Below are 21819 nucleotides of genomic sequence, written 5' to 3'. Positions count from 1 at the left end.
TGTAGGGAGATTATTTTAACAAAGGATTCAAATCCTTAATAGATATTGGGTTTTTCCTCATTTATCAATTTCTTCTTGAAAGAGCTTTAATTTGTTTACTTTTCAAGGAAATTTTCTATTTCATTTTAGCTGTCATATTGTCTTAAAGTACTCATAATATTCTCTTACTATCCTTTCATGTCTGTAGATCTGTAGTAATATCTGTTTTTCCTGATATTATTTATTTGTTTCTTCTCCATTTTCTGATCAAGCTGGCTAAAAATTTGTCAATTTTATTAATCTTTTCAAATAACTGCCTTTCGGTTTTCTTTTTTTTTCTACTTCTGTTTCATTGAGTTCTTGATTTATGATTATTATTTCCTTAATTTCTGCTTGCTTTGCATTTAATTTTCTCATCTTGTTAGAGTTTCTTTAGGTAGTAGCTTAGACCATCAATTTGATACTGATTTTCTAATTTTTTTAATACAAGAAAATCCCTCTAATTATTTCTTAGCTGCATGTTATCACTTTTGATCTGTAGTGACTTCATTTTCAGTCAGTTCAAAATATTTTCTAATTTCCCTTGTGGTTTCTTCTTTGACATATGGATTATTTATAGGTGTCTTATTTAATCTCCAAATATTTGCCAAATGTCCAGATACTCTTCTCTTACTAAGTTCTGCTTTAATTCCGTTGTGTTCAGAGACCATATTATGCATGATTTCAATCCTCTTTAATTTGTTGAGACTTGTTTCATGGTTCAGCATATGGTCTCTCCTAATGAATTTTCTCGATGTATATTCTCTGTTGTTGAGTGAAATACTCAAATAGGTCATGTAAAATGATAGTTTTGTTCAAGCCCTCTACACTATTACTGATTTCCTCTACCTGTTTAACCAGTTATTGAGAGTGGACCTATGTATTTCTCCTTTCAGTTCTATCAAATTTTGCCTCTTGTGATGTGAGGCTCTGTTATTAGCTGCAGACATATTTAGTACCATTATATCTTCTTGATGAATTGACCTCTTTATCATTATGAAATGTCTCTATTTTCCCTGGATTTATTCCTTGTTCTAAAATCTACTTTTTTGACATTAATAAAGGCATTCTAGCTTCCTTTTGATTAGTGTTTGCTTGGTAGACTGATTTCCATCTTTTCACTTTTAATGTCTCACTTAAATGCTTCACAGGATTGTGTTTTCTCCACTCTTCCACCAATGCATTCCCCCATCACATCCATAGACTTTCTCTGCGTCAGTGAATGGAACACCATGCATTCAGCTGGCTCAGGACAGAAACCTGGGTAATACCTGGATTCCTCTTTTATCTGTCAAGCACATCCTAATGATTCTTGAGAAAATATCACAAATTCATCTACTTTTCTCCATATCTACAACATGAACTTAACAGAAATTGAAATTTTCACTACTTTAGAGCTCCTGACCTATCTCCAAGCTCCCACTATTGCCTACCTCCACTTCATTTCCTGCATGGCAGCAAGAGTGATCTTACAATATATGGTATTATCATCGTCTTTCAATGATGTGGTCTCTCCCATGGCACCTAGACCAAATCTCAAAATGACCTGTATGATTTGTGCCCTAACTCTCTCTCTAAACCATCACTCCTTGTGGACAAACAAGCTTTGTTCTACCTGGTGGTTCTTTTTCTTGATTGTATGAAACTCTTTTCTGCTTAGGACTTCAGCTGTTGTCTCTAATTGGAATAAATTCACCTCAGAACTTTCCATTGTTAGCACTTAAGCTAAGATCTATGAATGCAAAAACGTTATCTTTTCATTAATTTATCCTTTCAACAAATATTTGTTTAATGCATACTAGATTCCAGATACTGAGCTCCATGCTGAAAATATAACAGTAATTCTGAAGATATTTAGTCTTTGCTCTCAAGGAGTTTACAATTCAATGAAGAAGACGTGTCATTCAATAAAAGTGCAAATATTCATTGAACAATGTCCCATAAAGCGAGCAGAGCTCTATGAAAACCCACAGTAATGAAATAGACTGAAGTTGTAAATAAGTTTTCTTGAGGAAGGTGTCTTTGACCATGATCTGAAGGGACAATAAGAGTTAAATAGCATGTTGTGACTTTAGTAGAGATAAAAAGCGTATTAATTGAAATTTTAGCTCTTACACTGTTAACAAGATACATTATGACAATTTTGATTGGATACACCATGATTAGAATTAGTTACAACTCTCAATTTGGCACAATCTCGTCTTATATCGAAAAGCAAAATTATGGGTTTATTATTTCAAAGGGAGAAAGGAATGATATTTTGTACATTGTGAGACAGAAGAGCTAAGAAAAAGGTAACAGCAAGTTTTTAAATAAACTTCTGACTGCTAATTTGTAAACATAGTAAAATAAAAACTTATTTATATGACAGTAGATATTAATTTAGTGAAAACAAGAAATATTTGCATTTCCAAAACTATATTTCCTAGGCCTCATACAAATATATCAACCCAATTCAACTCTTCTTTTGATCTGGACTTAAAACTATTGGTATAATGGACCATTATAAGAGACAGGTACATTAGAATATTTCATATTTTTTTCTGGGCTGTCACCTCAAATGGCCTGGGTTGAAGATAGAACTTGTAATCCAGTAGAGGTATGACATCATTTGATACATTCCATCAAATTGACTGAAATTCAAAGATTTTATATTCTAGTCCCATGTTCCTTCTGGCCTCTCAGCTGTGCTAAGGGAAAGAGTTTGTGGTCATTTTTAAAACTGACCACATTTCAGACTGAAAAAATCAACAGCAATTAGCATTTCCTTTGAATCCTCATACCAGTGCTACTTCCCATGTATGAAAGTCACTCGAAATAAATTTCTAGCCAAATAAATAAATTACTGAACAGATAAACAAAAAAGACTCACTTCAGTTCATTTTATATCTTAGTCTCTGTGACAACTTAAATATAAATTATCATTTTTTTGTTTTAGCACTTTAATGTTATTTGCATACACACTGATCAAAATAAATATGATAAGTCAAGTTCTTGATTGTGTAACATGAAACCTGTGAAATACCATTGGTTTCTGGACCTGATTTTGTTGCTGCAGAAGCACCATTCTGTTACCATCTGGAGCAAATGAGTCCTTTGGCTCTAATGAAGGTTGGAAGCTCCTAGACCTCAATTTGCAGAAAAGTTTGTAAAAAGGTTTTAGTCTAAATTTTAGAGATGTGTCTTCACAGCCTTAAATCATTCAGGTGAACTTCAAATTGCATTCCACAGAGGAATCAATTCTAAACTAATATAATATAAGAGAAAGCAGAGGTTTCCCATCACCCTAGGGCAGGATGGAAAGAGATTTGGAAATACAGAGGCTACAACCACTAATGCTATTTCTCAGTTTCAGAGGGAGACCGACCTCCCTCCGAGCTCGGATGTTATCTAAAAATGCTTTTAAATAAAATATATTCTTTTGAGTTTTGACTTTATCCAAATTATAGGAAATATGGCAGTTGTGATACATCCCACTGGTACTCCAAGTCTTTTGGAAAAATCAAAGGAACAATGAAGACATGATAAATTATAAAAGTTCAGTATTGTTTACATTTGACTTTGAACAATAATTAAAAATTAACATGAATTTATATATTAGGCAATGCAATAGATGTATTGAGACTCTAATGTTATTACAAACAAATTGGTTCAAGAATCTCTCTTGAACAGATTTGTGGTTCCAGAGGAGAGGGATGAGGGATGGGAGAAATGGGTGAAGGGTGCCAAAGTACAAACTTCCAGTCATAAGACAAATAAATCCTGGGATGTAATGATCAGCATGGTGACTAGTTAATAATACTGTATTATATATTTAAAAGTTGGTAAGAGAGTAGATCTTAAAAGTTCTCATAACAAGAAAAAAAAGTAACTATATATGGTGACAAATGTTAACTAGACTTATTGTGATGATCATTTCACAATACATACTAATATTGAATCATTATGTTGTACACCTGAAACTAATACAATATTATATACCTCAAGGAAGAAAAGAATCTCTCTTTATGCATTATATACCAAATGTCTACAGGAAGATACAATAAAACAGTGAATAGTTAATTCTTCAAAATCAAAAAAGAAACAGTTAACTGAGCGATAAACAGTTACCCTAATAGGGACAAATTTCTTACGGGTGAGAATAACCAGAGTAGAAGCAGCAATTCTTACATGGTTGGCTTTAAATTCATCCTAAAGAATGAGCAAAAATATTTTACTAAATGACAAAAGTGTATCGAACAAGAAAGCTCTTTTTCACTCCACACTACCCCCCACAACACTGTCTACTGCAGGAGAGAAAGAACAAGATTGGTGCTCAGTCCCCAGCAAAGAAATCAATGCTTTGCATGATAAAAGTAATAAAAACTGTTGAATATATAATTCAATAGTCAAAACACAAAGAAACTTCACTATACCACTTGTTTTAGCTGGGCTTGGATTCTTGGGTTTATATGTTAATTGGAAAATTCAGACTATTGGGACTGAAATGGGAAATCCTAGAGTCTTATATGGCTCTGGTAAAGGAAGGACGCATAAGGAAATAAGAAGGAAATAAGGTCCCTTTACTGAGCAATGTGGCTAATTCTAGTCCTGGACATCAAAGTTGACACACTAAACCTGAGAATGTAAGAAGAGAAAGGTAAAATTCCCCAAATCCTGTTTTAAGTCTTCAGGAACCAACTATTCTAAATTTTTGGTGGAAAATATATTTTAAAGGAGGCAATCAATGATGTCACAAAATTGAAATGCTATGGTGTTAGAAAAAGTGTGAACTACACTGGACTTTTAAATTTAAAATCCTATCAGTAATCTATCACATTCAGGCTTTTAAAGTGTGCATATTAAATACATGCTATGAATCATGTTTGACATTTTTATAATTTGGAAATGTAAGACTAGGTTGGTTTCAATTGCTACTTAGTGCACAAATTGATATATCAAAATGTAAGCTTTCAATTTATTACATAAGAAGCACCAAAATATACCATGAATTCCAACCTGCCTATAATCACTATTAGCACACTGTGATATGCCTATTACAATTCAGGTGCCAAAGGTGCCTTCCTGTCCCCGCACCTCATTCTTGGGTCCTTTGGTGCTCATTAGCACAGAAGGAGCTTATATATGTACCACACAATCCCATTCTTCTATCTACTGCTTATTGGACTCTGAATGAATAACTGATAAAGGTGAACCAATCAGATCCTCTCTAGAAATGCAACCTGGTCCACAGAGACGGACTCTGTTGGCTCTGGAGAGCTGATATGGCAAGTCTATGTAAACTCTCTTTGGGGCCACTGCACTGGCCACAAGCAAGTATGGAAGGGGCAGGTCTGAAGGTAGATAGCGGTGATGTAAAAAGAACAGAAAGTACAAAAGAGGAGAGGCCATGAGGCCCATAGATACTATCAGCTAAACAGAGTAATGGCAACCTGGAGGCCAGACTGAATTCCTACAGCATACCTACATATAATACGTCCTCATTTGCCACCCCAGTAAATTCCCTAGACAGAGATTCTGTTCCTTATAACAATATGATCTTATGATATCTAATATTCTCTTTTCTCAAGTAAGGGGCTGAGTCAATGACTGAGTCATGTTAAACGGCTGGGTCAATGATTGATATTTATATATTAACACCTGAGAGATGTGTTTCAGGATCTGATTGTCAATTATGATTAATAAAGAGAGTTATCAGTCATTCCAAATCAAAAAATTAATAAATACATAAGTAAAGTGATAATCTTCTCATAAACATAACAGAGCATTGTTGACAGTACTGGAATATTTCAGTCAATCTGCTATTCTTTCTTATATTGGAGCCATCTTACTATTATTATTTTTTTAATTTATCCTTTCATAACTAAACTGAAAATCTATTTAGATGCTGTATGTCACAATGCTCCTTTCATAGAATCCTTTGCCATGGGTCCTCTTTTTCTCCTATTGTCTCAACATTTCCCTTGCTTCTCTGTGTGTGTGTTTATTCATTAGTGGGATTTGAAACACCATCATATTTAAAAACAATTGAAAACTATGAAATAAAACACTGTTTTTATCTGTTGATTTTTTTAAGATAATAGATATTGAGTATGGATTTAATCTTAATATTATTTTAGCATCCATTAAAAAACTCCAAGCAGTCTGAATTCATAGACCTTTGAATATTTTGTGACACTTTAAATTTATTTTCCATTGTTAAGGCAATCTATTTTAAATTATGATCATAAGTAGTTTCCTGAAAAAAAGTTGTTATTTTATAAAGGATTTAAAAGTCTGACCAGGTGCACTTTATTAGCTAGAATGTAAGGTTCATAAAGGTAGGAATTTTTTTGTCAATTTCACGTATTAATATATCTCCAGTATCCAGAGAAGTGCTGACCTCATAGTACATGTCTAATAAAATACTTCTTGAGTAAATAAATGAGTCACAGAATGTGTCAGTAGATGGGAAATAAAAAAATAAGACTTTTACATCTCCCAGAACACTGGCTTGTTACATGACCCTGGTCATGTAACTAATTATTTTTATCTTTCAATCACTCATTTCCTAAATATTTATTGAGTGCCTATTATTTTTCATACACTATGATTGGGAGCAAGGATACCAAGATGAATAGATCACAGACGGTTCTCTCCGGGCACCCACAATGAAAGGGTACACTGATGAGTGTAATCCTTTACAACACAAAATAATAAGTAGGTCAAATTTGAATTAATAAGATGTTAAATAAACTTACAGCAGGGAACTTCTTATATCTTAATATACAGATTATGCAAGTAGACTATTTCCCCTATGTCGTCATCAATGAATCATTTTTATAGGCCAACAAGGTACTGATCAGGACATTAAAAGGGTCATTTATTACATGTGAATAGCCTAAAATTGGTAGCAGAGCCTCAAAAATATCTTTCTTGCTCATGTATTAAAAATTTCCTTCAAGACAATGTATTATAAGTACTTTAATACAGTACTTTAATAAGTAGTTTAAACAGCACTGAGACCAGGAACCCATCCGATGGGGACAAAATAGTGTTTTGATACACTGCAGATTACTGATTTCTTTTATAAGGTATAGTTAAATCTTAAATAGCCCTAACTTTGGACTCAGAGAAAACTGGGTTTTGACGCTACCTCTATAAATTACTAACCGAGTCATTTATCTTATCAAGTTTTCATCTACACCTGAAAACTATCTGTTGGTGTCAAGAAATACAGTTTACACAGCAAACTGATGCCTCTTATAAATTCTCTTTCCTGATCGTGCATAATTATGAGCTCACTCTAGTTTCCGATTTGTTTTATAGAATATACATAATTTAATTTGACCTCATCAGAATCACTAAAATTATAGTCATGTTTGCCATTTACTTTGAATGTACAAGTTATGTCAATGAAAAAAAAAAACAAATCACTGTCCTTTAAATGAAAGGAGACATACTTTGACATAATAAATAGTAGTGAGTGGGATGTCAAGTCCACTGCAAATGCCTAACTTTGGAATTCTATAATTAAAAGATGTTAAAACTTTAACACTTAAAACACTTATAATAAAAGTTTCCATGTTACACCACTGGTAATACTAACATTCACATATATCATTTTCATAGAGCCTTAAAGTTCAAAAGCACATTTCCATAAACATGATCTCATTGAATTCCCACAACAACTCAGTGAAGTGTTTTTTCCTGTTTTTGTTTTTTTGCTTTTACGAAAAATAAATTAAATATCAAGAGGCCAAGAAACTGAGTGGTCTTAAATTACAACATGGTCTTCTGACTTTCCGTCCAGTGATCTTTCTCTCACACAGACTTAGTTTTGGGTTGAATATAAAAATTTGGAAGATATTTGTGTGCCCACTTTATTTTTATTTGCCTGACAATGACCCCTACATCTCATTATACTGTCAGATTTTCAATACACCTAAGTAGACGTCTCTTAGCAAAGAAATATATTAAACATTTTGCTTCAAGTTCTACAAATTAAAGACTGAGGATTGTACAGTTGAAACCTTTATAATTTTATTAGTCAATGTCACCCCAATCAATTTAATAAAATTAAGAAAATAAAATAAAACAATAAAATGTATATAGTATAGTAAATATGTGTGTGTGTGTGTGTGTGTGTGTGTTTGTGTGTGTGTACTGACATCAGCAATCACACCAGAAGGAGATACGAATCTGTTTAAGAAGAATATTTACAACAATAACAGTAGTAATATTAGTAATAGCTCACATGTATTGTGTACTTCTGTGTTATATACTGTGTCTTATTTATACTTCACAAAAATTCTCATAGATACCTATTCTGTGTTCTCAGTTCAAAGATGAGAAAATTTAGAAAAAAGTTAGGTAATTTACACAATTTTAAGATGCTAGAAAATGGCAGATATGAGATTATTGAAATTTAAAATATCAATGACCTTCAGGAATATAATACATATGAGATTTGAAAATAAATTTAATCTTGAAAAATATAATAGTGTCTTCCCAACTATGATTGGCTAGGTGAGATTAAGGAAAATTCAACATAGTAGGACAGTTTATAGGTAAGATATTAAAGTCTTCATGGAGAAAATAGAATTAAAATCAAGAACTGGAGAACCTACAAAAGCCTTTATAATTGTCTGCACAATTGTTTAACATAAGAACACCCATTTATTGAACACTTATTTATTGTGCCAGGTTCAATACCAAGCACTCTTTATAAACTAGCTCATTTAATTTTCACTACCGCCCCAGGAATCAGGCCAAAAAATGGCAGAGTCAGGAATCAAACCCGATACACCTATCTGTTCCCCAAGTGCAAGTTCTCAACCACCGTGCTGTAATCAGGGGCACTTACAGAACCTCAACCTTCCTGTTTCCCTTTATCAGGCTTTGCTCACTAGAAACTTTTGGGATATTCCTTCCCTGCAGTGTGATAAAATACTTGAAAAGTTGTTACACATTGTAGGTGAATATGCATCCCAAGAGGTCTAGGCCATGAATACCTATTGATGTCTATTTATGTCTAACAGGTACTAACTCATCTTGAAACTCACGCATTTGAGATGCAGAATAACTTGTATGCTTGAGAAGAAAAACCTTGGATGACTTTTTTTCTCAACATCTATCCACCCAAGACAAATTCACGTCATAGCAAAAACACCTACTGTCATTCTTTAGCTTCTGTCCTCATGGCAGTCACTGGAGTGTACTGCAAAGAGACGGAATCACCTTTGCTCATCTTCTTCATCTCCCCCATCTATGTATTATTCCCTGCAGTAACTACTCCTATTCTGCCATCTGATTCAACGTTACTGTCTTTACCCAGTTCCAAGACTCTGTTAATTAACCTCAACTGGAATGACTGGCAATTTAGTATATTGGAACAGATAATTTTGGCGTTGAGGAAAAGATGCAGAGGTAAGCTTATATGCACTAGAAATACAGATAAGAGAAGCCCACAGTTAGGGAAACATTGACATAAACATGATCATAATAGGTATATTTTCATCATAATCAGTTTCAAAGAGATAGCCTTTCTGTTTTACAGTTATTGATTTTATAGCAGTAGAAACAACATAGATGGTAGCAATTACAGGTTTCATAAAACTGCTTGCAGTTATGTTTTAAGAGAAGAATGCTTGTCATTAAATTCCCCTTGCACTAAATGTTAACTCCTTATACTTTACCTAAGTAATAAAAACATCTTCAAATACATCAGCATATGCTTAGCTAATAAAAAAAAACAAACAAACATATGAATCAATGCACCATTTGGTGGTAATCTATTTTTCTGCCCTCCACCAAGTGTCTACTTAATTAATATAGCTTTCCGATTTAAAACAAGGCAGAAATAATTCAGAACAGGTCATGATGTAAAATATCACTCACAAAACAGTAAGTGTATTTTAAAACTCTTACCCAGTCTTAGTGAGATAAGCGTAATCTTCTCTGCAACAACTCCATTAATCTGGGATTATATCTGAGTAAATTGGATGTCCGCTGATCCTTTCAAGAGAGTGTCCCAGGAAAAGATGTGAGTTGTAATCACGGAAGGCTCTCCAAAGCACCTTCACCATGTGCTGAAATACAGAACAAAAAAGGAATGCAAGTCTGTTAACAGAGCTTCATAGTTACTTTTTCAATATTACTTATACATGTTAAACTACATGAATAGCAGCCTTACTCTTATCTTTTAACTCATAATTTAGAGGCAGTCTAGTCTAGTCTAGTCATCAAGAGGATGGGCTCTGGGTCAGATGATCAAGCTTAACATCACTGCTCAGCCAGAACACAGCTTGCTTTTTGGACAAGCTGTGTAGGTCCTCTGCAGAGGACTGAAAAAAGTAATTGGTTAAATACAAGTTAAGTACTTTTAGCAGTGCTCAATGAAGACTAGTTATTTTATTTCTTCCCTCATTTTTTTCTGTTCTCAGTTAAAACTAGGAAGGAAGACAGAAAGAATGTCCATTTATTGAGTAAACAATATATAAATATAAAGCACTGGATTGGTGCTTTAAGGAAATCATCTCACTTAATCCTCAAATGAGATGTTATTATTTCTGTTTTACAAGGAAGGAAATTGAGATTCAGGGGATTAGCAATTTACCAAAGTTGACAACAAGAAAGCAGGGGAGTTGGGGCTTAAACCATGTCAATCTGCTTTTCAAAGTCCTTGCTACTTCTGAACGCTTTCATATTTGAGGGGCGATTTGACATATTTTGATGGAGTCCATAGGATAATAGCAAATATATCAAATTTACTCTTAATGTAAGTTAAAACGCTATACTATTTTTTATAAACTTGACCTACATAACTTACACCAAGTTTTAGGAGACGGATTGACTGAGACTGAAATTAGCCAGTGAAGTTCAGGACATGAAAAAAATTAAAACAATATTTAAATAAATTTCTCTGTCTACCTCTCTATCATGAAGGATTGATTTATAGTGACATTTACCACCATGAAAAGTTAACTTACAAAAAAGAAAACTTTTTCAAATTGCTTATAGTCAAATTTACAGATTAAGACTGTACTAAAGTCAATTTAATGAAAAAAATAGTTTTTTCATTATAAAATTATCTTTATTAAAAATCTGCAAAAAGTATAAAATAAAAATGTTTAATCATAATTCCACCACATCATCAGTCATTGCTAATACTATGGTATATTTTCCTTTAGACTATTTTTGTATGGTTAGTTACTTTTTCTAGATATATACCACAATTCTGTGTCCTGTTTATGTTAAGATATAACATAAACAGTTCAAGGTTTAATAGTTTGTAAATATTTTCTTTATTAAATAATGCAGTAACATACATTCAAAATAAAATTTTCAATTTTAATATTTTATTTTTATGGGATATAGATCTCTAATATCTTTTGTCTATACCAAACTCCAAAAAAATCTCTTGAAGAGAGGACATTCCTGTGTCTCAACTGGTAGGAAAACCTGACTGAATCTGACCTGCCTTGATACGAAGCCGTTCATCATCATCATTTATGACACAACATGAAAACTCTTAAAATTCACATTAGAAATATTAATGGGTTTGATTACAGGGTCCTACCCCAGAACATACCGGGAAGCATATATAATATAACCTATATATCCCATACTACCTAAATCTAAAAAGGTCTGAATTTTGAAACCCTTAAATTTTAGATGAGTAGTTGTGGAGCTAAAATAATAGTACCATAGTCTTATATTGTGCTTACCGTTTGACAGACATATTATTTTAACTACTCTACTTACAATAATCCTTCCAATACCCTAACAAGGTAAGTGCCATAATTAATCACATTTTACAGATAAGGACACCAAGGCACAAGGAACCTTAGTGACTTGTTTAAGTCCACATAGGTAAGAAGTGACAAAGCTATGACTTGAATACAGACAATTTAACTCCAGCATCTGCATTCTTAACTCATAGTTTTTAATAAATGTGCTTCACTCTCAGAAGTAGAATATATTAATATCATTTTTAAAGTCTGCATGTATATTGTCAATAGACTGTCTTCTTAGTATGTGGTATTTGTACCAGTAGTGACCGAGAACTTCAAACAGTTTCACACCATTGCTGTTACTGGTTGGAATACTGGGGGTGCCAAAAAATATACACACACATTTTAAGAGATGTTATCTATGCTCAAGCAGTAGTTCATCGTAATCAGAAGTGTCTAGACGCTGATGGTAACCACCTTTGAGCACCTCTTGTAATTGCAGAAGTTAAACGTGACTTGTATTCATTTTTTTGTTATTGGTATACGTTCAGTATTACAACTGATACAGTTTTTTCCTTTCTTAAAATGTGTATACATTTTTGTGGCACCCTCTGTATATTTTTAAATATTTGGTATTTGACAGACAAAGAATATTAATTTTGTAGTTTGCTTTGATTTTAACTTACTTTTTGTGATGATGATGAACATGTTTGCTTATTTTTGTTATCATATTTGTTTTCTCTTCCTTCAATTATCTTTTTGAACCCTTTGCCTAGTTAGAGTTATACTTAATCTATTGGAATATTCCTGTTCATCATGCTAACCTGCCTGGCCTCTTCCATGCTTGTCACTATCAAACATCAGCCCCAGGCTGCTGCCACTTCTCTCCTATGGGAGGGACTTAGGAATTCTGTGTTCATGTTCATCTGGAAGAAGTCCCTTTTAAAAGCCCAATCAATCCGGAGTGGCCTGTTTTTCTACCCTAGCTCCTTCCCTTCACTGTTCTCTTTCCCTCCTTTCTTCCCCTACCCCCACCATTCACTTGGGAACTGTTGGAATGAATTATTTGGAACCCCTTGAAATGTTCTCCTGAGATGACTCTTCTTTCATTGCAGCTTCTCAGGAGTCAGAAACATTCCATAATTTCCAACATTGGTAACTTTCAGAAACTCCAGTCTCTCTGAAGTTCATACTTCTCAGCTCTTCTGTATTTTACCCATTCTTATCATCTACCACCATCCTGGGCATCCTTCATTGTTCATTTAGTGAATAAATTTTGTTCCTTACGTGAATAACTCATTCAACATCCCCAACCTCTGACACTTTTCTCAGTACTTCTCCAAGTTTTAGCTTTAGAGAATGAAAAGCCAAAGTAATTTCTCTTTCTACAAATCCTCTTCAAAAAACTTTCAAATTTCTAGCAATCTAAACTGGAGATGACACCAATTCAACTGTCTTCCAGCCAGTCCTGCAAGCATGTTTGTCTTTAACATATACTCATACGTGGAACATTAACTATCCCTTGTTCTCAGGTATGGAGGCAAAATGTTAAGGCAAGGAGAACAGTCTCATTAAAAGCCTATTATACTTCCTACTTCAAAGCTTTGCAAGGCACTGCTCTCTCTGTCTGAAATTCTTCAGTCCATCTGCAATTTTGATATACACCTGATTATCTAACTGCTCTTTCTCCAGGAAACCTCATAGAAGTCACTTCAGGAAGCTATCCCAGACACCTCAGGAATGCTAGGTGACCCTACTCCCCACTTTCTCTCCTGCAAAACATGGGGCATGTGCTGTTTCCCTTATTCACAGCTGTGTCCCCAATACTGGCACATTGCCTATCACTGAGGGAGCACGCTATAAATATTTATTGAATTAATTTCAATGCAAATTGTTAAAATATTTTGAAGTCAAATGTATCACTCTTTGAAGACTGATAATACTTGTAATTAGTATGCCTTTTCTGGAAATTTAATAAATGTTTAGTATTCTTTTCCCCCTAATTTTAGTGATTCATGTTTGTTAGGGACTGGATTGTGTCCCTCCCACCCACCTACCAAACTCTTGTTAAAACATTAATCCCCAATATGATGGTATTTGGAGATGGGCCTTGTAGTTAGGTTTAGATCAGGGGTGTGAAAACTGCGCCCGCCAACAATCCATTAACAATCCATTGTTAATTGGCCCGCAGCAAATTCCAAAAATATATTTAGTTTACTTAAATAAACCAGGTGAGGCAATACGTCCTTCACCTCGAGTGAGTGGCCCAGCTGTTTGTGTGTTTTACCGCATATGGCCCTTGGTGGAAAACGTTGAAAAAAGTTTGGACACCCCTGGTTTAGATGAAGTCACAAAGTTGGAAAGATCATGATAGAATTAGTGCTTCATAAGAAGAGAAACCAGAGCTTCCCCTCAAGATGTCTGAGGACACAGCAGAAAGGTACCTATCTGCAAGCCAAGAGGAGGGCCCTCACCAAGGCCTGAATCTGCTGGCACCCTGATCTTAGACTTCTAACCTCCAGAACTGTGGCACATAAATGTCTTGTTGTTTAAGCCACCCACGGCATTTTGTTACAGCAGTCAGACTAAGACAATGCTTTTCAATGTAAAACTATTTAAACCATGTAGAATACATTCATATACAGTGTGAAGCTAAGGATAAGGAATTTTTTCTTCCAAAATGGTACTCAGTGACACAGTATCTTTTGTTATATATTAAATTCTTAAATATATTTATCATATATCCATTTTTGAATATATTTGTTATATTTCAAATTTCAAGTTATTAATTTGTTCTAATATTATATTATACTTTTGCTAATGTAACATTCTTAATTATTGCTGACTTAAATTACATTAAATATCCAATATGACACTTAACCTATAAACCATCCCTGCTGTTTTTTAATACATTTTCATCATTATACTCACACATCTATTTTTCTGAATGAATTTTATAATATTTTTGTCAATTTCCCAAAATATCCCACAGAAGCTCAGTTGGAAAGTTTATCAAACATGAATTTGGAAAGAAGATACATCTTTATAAAATTTGCTTTTCCCATCTAAGAACATATTATGTCTATTCAACGTCTTAAGTCTATTTCGTATCTCTCAGTTAAAATGTTATAGCTTTCTTTGTAATGTATATTCCTCATGAAAATTATTCCAGTGAATTATAAAAATTATTGTGAATAAAATTTCATTTTTCCATTATAGTTTCTTCTTTTTTCTTTTTCCCCCTTCCTTCCTTCTTTCCCTACTCCCTCCTTCTCTTCTTCTCTCTCTCTATTTCCCTTTAAGTAAATTTAATTGTACTATAACATACAGAAAATAAGAAATCATAATTATTCACTATACTGAATATTTTAAATTAAACACACCCTGGAAACCAGTACCCAGATTAAGAAACAGAGCATTACCCTTCCCAGTGTCTACTCCGCATCCAATAGAGTCACAATAACCTCACTTATAAGGCCATATACTAGTTTTGCCTATTTATTAAACTTATGTAAATGGAATCATACAGTTTGAATATTTTTTGGTCTGTCCTCTGTGATATTGTGATTTATAATGTTAAAAAAGAGACATCAGGTCCAAAATGGAGTCACTTGTGCTAAGCCCAAGTCACCACACTGAGACTTAAAACCAAACCTAATTACAGTTTCAGTTTCTCCCAGGAATGTAATCTTAATCAGTCAGTGTGGAATTTCCTGGTCAGCACTAGTGAAGTAATCTGCCTGATAGACCCCGTCTTGCCCTTAAGGAAAATGACCTTGCCTGAAACAATTTGCTTTCTTAGTCCCTCCTCCTTTCTGCCTATAAAAGTATTCCACTTTGTACAGCTCCTTGGAGCTCCTTTCTATTTACCATATGGGATGCTGCCTGATTCATGAATCACTGAATGAATAAAGCCAATTAGATTTTTAAATTTATTCAGTTGAATTTTGTTTTTTAACAGTAATAAGAAATATATATTTGGTTTTCCTTTTGTTCGTGGCACAGAGTTCCTAAAACTCTTCCAATTTCCTAAGCAATAAGAGCAATGAGACAATCTTTTGTTATAATATTTATTCTTTTATCCTTAAATAGCTCCAGTACGTGAAATATAGCTCCAGAGTGATGAAGGTGTTATTATTCATAACAAGCCCCTTTCAATCACATCTGAGTTTTTGTTAATGAGGTGACTTTCTGAAAGCCTCTAAGGATAGAGGCTGGTTGCAAGGGGTACCATCCACTTGATTAGTAGTTGGAACTTTCAGCCCCATACTCTGACCCCCAGGGGGAGAAGAGGGCTTGGAAGTTGAATCAATCACCAATGGCCAATGATTTCATCAGTAACACTTATGTAATGAAGCCTCCATAAAACCCCAAAAAGACTGGGTTCAGAGAGCGTCCAGGCTGGTAAACAAGAACCCATCCACATGCTGGGAGGGTGGTATACCCTAACCTCCATGTGGACAGAAGCTTCTAGGCTCAGGACCCTTCCGAATCTAGCCCTACATACCTCTCATCTGGCTATTCATTCAAATCTTTTAATATCCTTTGTCATAAAGTGATAATCTAGTAAGTAACCTGTTGTGCTAAATTCTCTGAGCCACCCTGTCAAATTAATCAAAGCTAAAGAGGGGGTCATGCGAACCTTCAATTTACAGACTGTTTGCCAGAAACACAGGTAAAAACCTAGACTTGTAATTGGCATCCGAAGGAGAGGAGGGCTGTCTTGTGGGACTGAACCCTTAACCCAAGGGCTAATGCCATCTCCTGGTAGACAGTATAAGAATTGAGTAAAATTATAGGACACCCAGCTGGAATCTGGAGAATCTGAGAATTGCTTGTTGTGGGAAAACCTCAACATACTTGAAGTACTCAGAATAGTAGTATTAATATAATGTTAAGTATTGAGAGTTAGTGAGTAAAGAAAACAAAGCATTTTTTGACACCTGTTTCATTCAGCAGTATGAGTATGCAACATTTGTCCAGTTTGTTTGTTTCTCCTTACTGCTATATGCTATGATTGTACCATAATATATTTATCTTCAAACAGAATACAATATCATATTAAGAAAATAATGCATACAAACAAGTGGGATTTATTCTAGAAATGCTAGGTTGGTTTGTATTAGGAAACCTGTTAGTATCAAATGCCATATAGTAATCTCCATTTATAACAACATTTCAACATTCATTCATTATAAAAACACTCAAGAAAACAAGAGAGATAAACACTTTCTTAACATAAAAAAAAGAAAATGTTTATATTCCTCAATCTCAAAACCAGTTTCTTACTTAATGGAAAAATAATAGAAGCATTTCTACTCAGATAAGGAATGGGGGAGGATGCCCAGTATCTCCATTATTGTTCACTGTTGTACTGAAAGTGTTACCAAATGCAATTAGGGGTATCAAAATAAATCACTTAAAGGTATAAGAATTGGTAAAGAAGAGGTCAAACAATTTCTACTTATAGATGACGTGATATCTGGAAAACGCTAAAGAATTGATAAAAATATTACCTCAAATAATGAACTAATTTAGTAAGGCAAAACAATATGAACCAATATTCAGAAATTAATAGTTTTCATATACATTCCATTACAAATAAATAACATAACCACTGAAGGGAATGGGAAAGAATAGATCTAAGCAACTTTCAGAAACAGTATTTTGATTGCGTATTCGAAGGCTAAAGACAAAAAGAACTTTGCACATATATAGTACTCTAGTTAAAGAGATGGTTTTCCACAGAAGTATGAAATTGCAGTTGTGAAACTACTTTACATGTATTTTCAGATTGAGTAAATAATTAAAAATATTTATGATAATGAGAGTGAGGTTTCTCAATGTTAAAAAGAGGAGTTATTAGTAATAAATGAGATTTGACTGGAATGAAATGTGATGTTGGACTGGAATCAGATATATCAATATGAATGCATGATTGTGTCTATGTATGTGTGTGTATCCACAAATAAATATAAAACAGTTGTAGATTGTGTATGTGTGTTTGTATATATACATATATGTCCTAGCTCCTAGTTCTGTCAGGTAAGAAAGGACCTAAAAGCAATGGCAGAAGATCAATGAGCACACCTGAAATCCAGATATTGGTTTCCAAATACTCTTCTTCAATAAAATGAACCAAAATCTTTGTAGAAATCATCAACTTCAGGAATGAGGCAGAGATAAGCATGATGAGGGAATGAAGCAAGATGAGCCCACAAAGATCTTGTTGTGCCAGAAAGTAAGCAAGTGCTCAAAATGTGATGGCATGTCAAAAGGACAGAGATGCTAGCCCGAAGGGGCGCCCAATGGCCAAACCTAGGATAAAGTGAACAACAAACTAAATAACAATATTTAATTTCATCTCATGGAATAAAATATATATCCTTGATTCTGTACTACAAGTCAGCATTTAAATGCATAAATAAGGATGAAGTTCTTCCTTACAGTAGAATTCAATTAATAAATACAGAGGGAATGATGCAAATAGAAAATCACCATCTCACGAACACCATAGTAATAATTGTTGCAGAAGCAAGAATCATTGATGGAGGCTAATATTAGTAGGCAAAGGTCTATGAGAAAACAGGATATTTGCACAGTCTCAAACTGTCTCCCCGAAAGATATTTATTAACTACAAAAGGAAATATGTAAATTATACTGGGGAACAGTTTCAGACTCCACCTCTATCAAGTGTTCAAACTTAACATCACCAGGAATGAGAGGCATCACTAACCTCCTAATATGATGCACTGAGGTCACATCTTCACTTCTAGGATATTCTTGCTAAAAATGAGTAATCTGAATTATATCATGAAGAAAAATCAGACAGACTCAAATTGAGGGATATTCTGCAAATTAACTGGCTAGCACTTTTCCAAATATTAAGGTCATGAAGAGGGACAAAGTCCAGGGAAGTTCCCCAAATCGAAAGCAAATAAAGAGACATGAAAACTGAATGCAATGCATGCGATGTAAAGCACAGCATAGGGAATATAGTCAATGGTATTGTAACAGCTATACATGATGTCAGAAGGGTAGCATGTTGGGGGAGGGGTTATCACTTTGTGAGGGGTGTAAGTGTCTAATCATTATGTTGTTTTGTACACCTGAAACTTAAATATTAAAAAAATGAAAAATAAAAATAAAACATAGCTTGAAATAACTGAAAAACAAAACTAAATGCAATACATGATCCTGAATTTGATCCTAAACGAAAAAAAAAGAAGAAGAAAAACATTTGTGACACAATTTGCAAAATTTAAAGAAGGTTTATAGACGTTTTCAATATTAATTTCATGATTTTATAACTGTACCACAGTTATGTGAGATGCTGACATTCAGTGAAGATGGGTGATGGGTTTACGGGAACTCTGTAATATTTTTATAAATGTTTTGTAATTCAACTTAGTTCAAAATGAAAGTTTAAAAACATTTTAAAAGCATCTAGAAAAAGAAGAGCAAACTAAATTCAAAGATAATAGACAAAAAGAATGAATAATAATGAGTACAAAAACCAACTGAGTTGAAAGAAGATATAATGGAAAAAACCAACTATGTCAAAAATTGTTTCTAGAAATGCTTAATAAAACTGATTAACAAGAAAAATAAAATTTAGCACTACCACATTAAAATGAGAGCATCTCTACAGTAAATAAAAGTCTAAGAAAAAATTTATGACAGTAACATGTAAAACAGACAGTCAAGAAGCACATCCACACATATATTGTCACCTGATTTATAACAAAGATGCCATCCCAATGAAAGTGGGAAACAATGAATTGGGTCTTTTGAACAAAGGATGCTTGATAAATGAAAAATACTTGTGAAAAAAAATAATAAATCTTGATTACTTACTCACACTCTATCCAAAACATTAAATATTAAAATAATGTCAGATGGATTATAGACTAACATGAAAGGTGAACAAGATAGCTTCTAGGAAAATAACTAAAATCACAAAACCCAATAATTCCTAGTGTTGGTAAAGATTTAGTGAAAGCAGAATTCATATGTGACCGGCCCAAGTGTAAATTGGTTCAATAACTTTGGAAGAGTGTGTGGCTAAAGCTGAACAGATGGATAGCCTTTCACCAATAAATCCACTTCTAAGTATATAACCAAAGGAATAGTATGTATGTGCACCAAAAGATGTGCAGTAGAATCTTCATAGTTGTTTTACTCATAAAAGCTGAAACCCAGCAAGAAGGCAAATGCTCATCAGTAACAGAAGAGATGAACAAATAATGCTGTATTTATAAAATTGTTCTACAGACATAAAGATCAAACTATTGTTGCCTAAAACATGGATCAATCCCACAGAGATAATAGGGGAGTAAAAAAGAAAAATCAAGAGAGCATAGTTATTATATCATTCCATTTATACAGATTAAAAATCTGATAACAATAATTTATAGTAGAAAAGTGCATTATAGTGATTATGTTAGGGGTTATTAGGAGGTATGACAAAGGAGTTCTTTGGGCTGGTGATAATATTCTGTATCTTTATATTATTGGGGGTTATACAGGTGTATTCACCCATCATTTTACCAATCTTTACACTTAAGATTTATGGACTTTACTGTATGTAGGTCATAATTCAGTGGAAATTAAAAGCAAAAACATTTTTTGAATGAACCCTTCTGTCACGGTTTCATAGTTTAAACATGCTCCATTATCAGACAAGTTTCCAAAGGATGCAATTAAAACCAAGTATTAATATCTGAGAATACACTTTTCCATAAAATTACAGAAGAAAAAGAACTGTTTTTATTCTCCTTTGCTGAAAATGGATGCTTTACTTGTCTGTTTATTACTTTGTAGAACAAGAAAAGATAATATTCTGGCTTTTAGTATAAATCTTGATTATTCCATCTGTTCAGTGTTTCTTTCTTCTCAAAAAATAGGAGAAAATGTTATCTGCTAATAGGATGCATGTATATGTATATGTATATGTACATGTATAACAACCCCTTTCCTTAAGGATGTCACATTCTGTTGTGGGACACATGGAGTTATAATATAACTAAATCTATAGTCAACATGTGAAATGTGAGTACTAGCCCTCACAAGTACTGATTTCTACTAATAGAATGCTTGATTTCAGGATCTCTCTTAGCCATCATACCAACTAAAGGGCTTATAATACAATGTTTTGAACATGGCTGGATATCAATATATTGTTTTCCTAAATCCCATAGGGTAACACCCTTAAAGACAAAAAGAAAAAGTTCAATTATGATCAGTCTCTTAAGAAAAAGCCAGGAAATACATATACATTCAATTTTAAAAAGCAAAATAAAAAATAAGTTAAATCTGGCAGTTAGGATATGTTCCAATTACCTAGAAAATTTACTTATTTATCACCCTTCTGTTCAACACTTTCATCAGGTAAATGAAGCATTATTGTGCATATACATTTATAGATCCAGCAAAAAAAAAAAGCCACGAAAAAACGAGAAGCTGTAATAGGACCATTTGGATAATCATATTTCCCCTAGAACTTAAATAGAGCTTCTTAACATACAAATATTTTTTCCATTATACTTTAGAGGTCCTCTTTTGACTTTTGTTCTACTGAAGTCACAGAATATAGTTTCTCAGTTCCTCTGAATTTAACTCTTCCTACTGCCATTACCAATGTTTCCATTTGTAAGTTGGATCTAATTACTTAACTATTATTAGAACCCAGATTGCGACATGTTATTATCTTACTAATTAATCTCTCCAGGAGACTTTGGAATTAATATAGGCCATTTTGCAAAAACAATGACCACTAAAATCATGGCCCTAATACACAATGAAGTGAGCATACTCAAATATGGTCCATTGCTTTAGAAATTTAGCAAAAGATGGAGAGATTAACCAAAATAACCTGCAGAAAAGCATAAAGACTATATCAGCTCAAAGCTATAAGAAAATGCTACCTTAGCAGACAGTCTTCTGCCTTTATGATTCTCTCCAACAATGATGTGAACACCACAGAAAGGAATATTAAAGAATTACATAATCCCTTCTTCAACCAATTGTTAGCTTGTTTGCTGTAGATTCAAGCGCTGCCACAGGCTTCTAATGGCTGGCAACTCA

General features: G+C 33.6%; 1 protein-coding gene across 3 annotated transcripts in view; it reads right to left on the bottom strand.

Moving 5' to 3' along the window:
- Positions 1-21819, bottom strand: part of DLGAP1 (DLG associated protein 1) — an 853569-nt gene that overhangs the window by 714292 nt on the left and 117458 nt on the right. For all 3 annotated transcript variants that reach the window (XM_033087117.1, XM_033087115.1, XM_033087116.1), the window contains exon 2: positions 9928-10088. The gene's annotated coding sequence lies outside the window, so the exon portion shown is untranslated. The remainder of the gene's footprint in view (positions 1-9927; positions 10089-21819) is intronic.

The sequence above is a fragment of the Rhinolophus ferrumequinum genome, chromosome 19, assembly GCF_004115265.2.
Source record: "Rhinolophus ferrumequinum isolate MPI-CBG mRhiFer1 chromosome 19, mRhiFer1_v1.p, whole genome shotgun sequence".
In the NCBI taxonomy this organism is placed as follows: domain Eukaryota; kingdom Metazoa; phylum Chordata; class Mammalia; order Chiroptera; family Rhinolophidae; genus Rhinolophus; species Rhinolophus ferrumequinum.
Note: the sequence above shows the minus strand (reverse complement) of the source record. Positions and strands in the feature narration are given on the sequence as shown.